Source organism: Austrofundulus limnaeus, unplaced genomic scaffold (assembly GCF_001266775.1).
Source record: "Austrofundulus limnaeus strain Quisiro unplaced genomic scaffold, Austrofundulus_limnaeus-1.0 Scaffold821, whole genome shotgun sequence".
Classification (NCBI taxonomy): domain Eukaryota; kingdom Metazoa; phylum Chordata; class Actinopteri; order Cyprinodontiformes; family Rivulidae; genus Austrofundulus; species Austrofundulus limnaeus.
This window is the reverse complement of record NW_013953223.1, coordinates 19,931-24,759: the sequence shown is the minus strand read 5'-3', so window position 1 is coordinate 24,759 and position 4,829 is coordinate 19,931. Positions and strand designations below refer to the sequence as shown.

At 39.9% G+C, this 4,829-nt stretch overlaps 1 long non-coding RNA gene across 1 annotated transcript; it reads right to left on the bottom strand.

The window, feature by feature from the left end:
• Positions 1–3,513: 3,513 nt before the first annotated feature.
• On the bottom strand, positions 3,514–4,250 carry LOC106532731 (uncharacterized). The gene is made up of 3 exons (XR_001312134.1): positions 3,949–4,250; positions 3,652–3,877; positions 3,514–3,565 (listed from the first exon to the last, which is right to left on the bottom strand). It is a non-coding gene; the product is annotated as an uncharacterized LOC106532731 (long non-coding RNA).
• Positions 4,251–4,829: the final 579 nt, after the last annotated feature.

The window sequence follows — 4,829 nt, the reverse complement described above, 5'->3', positions numbered from 1 at the left end:
CTGTTCCTCCAAACTGAGTTGTTTAAGAAGCTATGAAAAAAAAATCACAAAAATCTGTTTCTTTTAAAGTCCAGTTTTCCTTCACCTCATTTTGACATATGGGCCATTTATTGATTTCAGACCTCTTACATGCAGATTTTATGTTTATGTTTTTTTAATCCACAGAGAACATTTTTTAAAGACGTGGACATGATCTGAAATTAATCCACTGAATGATGGGGGTTGACCTTGTAAACTCCTCCAGCTTGCAGCCAAGTAAAGTTTCACTACTGCCTATAGCTTGCCAGTCTAATGAGGGTTTGTAGAGAGTTGCAAGTCCTATCTGCGGGGCCTTGTTGTGAAATTAAAGGTCATTCTCACTGGATGAGCAACCCTGATACCTCCTATCTCTCGTCTCACTGGCCAATGGGGAAATCAAACACTATTAGACAAGAGCAGCGTCCTTTATCACCACGGCCATTATCATCTGAATCATCACCCAGGCCAAGGAGCATCATTTAGCCCACCCATTTAGCGTCTCACCAGCCATGTGTCATACATATCCACGAGTGACAACGTGTCCGGCAATATTTGGTGCTGTGGGGGATTATTCAGAATGGAAAGCAATTAGTGGGCCAGAAAAGGTTGAAGATTCACAGGCGGGGCGTGTACAGTGGTAGAACAAGGCAAAAGGGAAATAGAAGTTGGAACGGTGAATTACTTATTAATGCCACTAATGAGGGCAATGCAGAGGGCTTTGGAGGGATCTAGATAATGTACCTGCTGCTGTATAATGGAAGTAAATGGTCTTTACAGGAGTACATCCAGAAATGCATCAGCAAGCTCTGTGTTGGGCAAAGAAGACTCAAATTGTGAAAGTCAGAGATTAACAAGTAAAAACTTAAATTTTTTTCAAAAAAGTAAAAGGGACAAAAGAAAACCTTCTGCTGAGCTAGAAATCTGAAACAGGTGAGTCAAAGACAATCAAACTGCATATCACACGCTGCATTTCATAGTAGAAACTTAAACCACAAATTAATCAATGTCAAACTTTAGCAATGTCTTTGACAGATTTGGCCATGTTTGTGTTGGCTAAGGTCGATTAGCAATGGCAGCCGCCTTTTTCAATCTTTGTCTCATCAGACCAGAGAAATTGGTTTCTCATGGCTGGAGAGTCTTTCAGGTGACCTTTACAAAGGAGTGGCTTCCGTCTGGTCCTTCTACCATACAGGCCTCATTGGTGGATTGCCACAAAAATGTTTTTCCTTCTGGAAAGTTTGTCTCTTTCCACAGAGGAGTGCTGGAGCTCTGACAGAGTGACTATCGAGTTCTTGGTCACCTCCCTGACTAAGGCTCTCCTCCCATCATTGCTCCAACTCTTGGAAAAGTCTAGGTCAGAGGAGCCCAAAGTGGGGCCCGCGGGCCAAATTTGGCCCGCCAAGCCATTTGATTTGGCCCACCAGCAGTTGACATAGACTTTGATACATTAAGATTAAATATAAAATGTGAAATACAAGCAAAAAGTGACATTTAGATTAGATTTAACCCCACATGTAGATTTGCACACTTTATAAGGCCAGCAAAACTCATATTTTATCAATTTATAAAATTTCCCATGAACCTTTGCTACTTGAGGATATGGCAAACTTTCTCCAAGTACCCAGACTAAAACAAAAGCAGGCCACCACACTGGCTGCTAGCTTAATAGTTACAAAATAAAGGACTTTACTAAAAAAGTATTTGTATTTCATGTATTATATCATTGCATTTGGCCCGCAGCCCCAGATAGATTCTCATTTTGGCCCTCTTGGGGAAAATGTTTGGGCGCCCCTGGTCTAGGTGGTTCCAAGCTTCTTCTATTTACAGATGATGGTCACAGTGCTCATTGAGACCTTGAATACAGCAAAAAAATAAATAAAATTCTGTACCCTTCACTAGATTTGTGCCTTAATACAATCCTGTCTCGAACGTCTACAAACAATGCCATTGACTTCATTCTTGGTTTATGCTCTGACATGCACTTTCAACTGTATCCCGTTTGACAAGTCATGACGTGGTACAGCCGTACGTCACTACAATGATCCTTTCAAAATTTAACAACACTTTAAAATAAACAGATCTGCAAGATTGGCTCCTTCTAAACCACTTCTCAAACTCAAGGCCCCATGGCGCGAAAATTATTACCCCAAAGGTAATAATTTAAATGTATAATGTGAAATTTACAGTTTCTTTTTTGGTCACTGTAATTAGTGCATTCCTTTCATGGCAGCTGGCCAATTTTCAAGCCAAAAAAAAAAAAAATCAAGTTTGAATTTTTCAGTAGTCTTTGATTTTGTTGTGGAAAAAAGCAACAGATAATTCACTTTCATTTTCTTTTTCTGTATCCTTTCCTTATTTTGAAGTCAAATAATTAGATTGTTATACTGCAAAACGTATCTTTAAGATACAATAAATTCAAAAATTGTTAATAGAGAATGATGTCTTTCTAAATGTAACCTTTTTCTTTATCCGATAGGTAACGCACTTTTAAAAGCTACATAAAACATGATTTGGAAAAGATCATTTATATTTATATAAGAATTTTTTTAAAATTTAATCAGGAATACTTCTGTATAGAGCAAGATTATAATTAATAAACATCTGGAGTTCTGAGGCAGGAAGACAAAACAACAAATCACAATACAACATATCAAGCAAAACACAGACACATGTTCAGACAATAATTCACAAATTTGATGTGATTCTGATGAGGGTCGCAGGAGCGAGCTTCCAGCATGTAAGGATTACATCTGGGTGACGCTTCAGACGGTGAGGTGAGGAAGACCCGAAATTTGGCTGATTGTTTTTTTCCCTGCCACTTCAGAGATGCAGTTAAGACATTTTAAAAGCAGCAGGAAATTCAAGGCTGCTTTGTTCCAAAACAATTGGATTTATCTATTGGCTCCCAGCAGCACGGACTTGATGGCAGTGTTTATCTGAATCTCCCCAGGACGGAAGGTCAACAAAGGCTTAATTCCTTCCCACCCCCATCACCCGTGTTGGACCTGACCCCGGAACCCAGTGGCTGAGGAGGAGGGAACTCTGAACTCTGGCGAACTGAGCAGAGACAATAACATAATGTGACTCTGGACTCTGGAGGGGGCCAGGGTTTGGCCCTAGCACCGACCCCCATCCCTCAACGTCACCTACTCCTCTAAACCTGCCCCATCTTACCTCCCCTTTGTGTTATCTGACCTGAGCCTTCACCCCAAGCTGACTTGCTCTCTCGCAAGTACTTAAAACTCAGTTTTCCTTTTGTGTATTTCTGCTGCATGAGTGGTTCACCTGTTCTCCCATGTTTGTCATGTGTATCTTCTTGAATGGGTGTTCTTAACTGACCCCCTTCCCTGATTGTACAGCACCTTTGATTGTGAATATATTTCTGTGAATATTTTTCTATGAAAGGCGCTATATAAATAAAACTTTACTTATGTTAACGTTATGACTAGAGAAGTACCCAAGTTCAGGCAAAATCAGACGACTCAGAGACCAGGATGAAAAGGTTAAGTGATTTTTATTTACAGTGAAGTTTGAGAATGGGCTCATCCTGAAAAGAGGAAATGAAAGTATTAGTTTAACCTTTCGCAAGAGTCTTGATGAATATAATTTGAATGTGATGATATTGTTTCTTACAGGCTTTGAGAAGGTGGCAGCATCGGAGGAGGAGGCAGAGGAAATCCACGAGGCAAGTGTCTTGCAAGTTCCAAGGGTTGTTTGTTTGTCTTCCAGGTCCAGAGAGAGAGAGAGTGGCAGGACGGAGGATGTTGGTCATCAGGTGAGGGTTACCAGTAAGGAGGGTCCAAATCCAAAAAGGGTCCTTAAGCTCCAGCAAAAGGTGAGTTCAGTTCCACAGATAGTCCTTGGGAAAATACACAGAGATACTAGGGTTACTCAAAGAGATAATAGAGAACTAAAGGAGAGCTGTCTTACTCAGTACCAGGGTCACTGAATAATCCGGCGAGGAATGGACTACTTCCAGGAGATCAAGTAGCAGCTGCCCTCATCAGCAGAATCCAAGACAGGTGAGTAGATTGCAGACTCCGCCCATGCCACTCTGACTCTGGAAGGTAAATGAGCACACACCAACTACAAACAAAACACACTCCAACAACTTACCTACAAACTGACATTACAACAATGAAAAGAAATTGTTATATAACATTTCTTTCTTCACTAAATGTGAACTGTATTTGGCCATTGGCTTGGACAAAATTTTGAACTTTGGCCCTCTAGTGTAAATGAGTTTGACACCCCTGATCCAATATTTTCAAGATTTGTTTACCAAAACATATGATGGTTAAATTATTATTACCAAAAAGAAGAGAACAAAATAAAAATCATTAAAATATTGAAGTTTTTTCTTGTGGATTTGTTCCTAGAATCTAACTGTAATAATAATGAATATAAAAGTTCAGGTGGCTTTATTTTTTCATTTATGTTGTTTCTTTAAGTGATGATTGGAAGCCTCAGAGAGCAGAGTTAACTTAACAGCAAGGAGCTTTTCTCCAGTTCAAGTGCATCTCACAGAACTTTTAAAGGGTATTCTTTCCCTTATTTAAAAAGAGGAGCTTTGCCAAAGAGTTTGATGACATATCTTCCCTTTTTTTCCTTCTTCTTCTCCCAATCAGTGACAGACACCCCCCCACCTCCCCACATTCCCTCACAGCATGTCTGGAGCTAATTAGTTTTGCACACATATTACCCACAAGGTTTGCAAGTCTCTGCTTCCCACCAAGCAAGAGTTGAGAAAAGATTAAACAATGATGAATAAATCTTTATATATGTTGGGGACGGAAATGAGAGGAAGATAA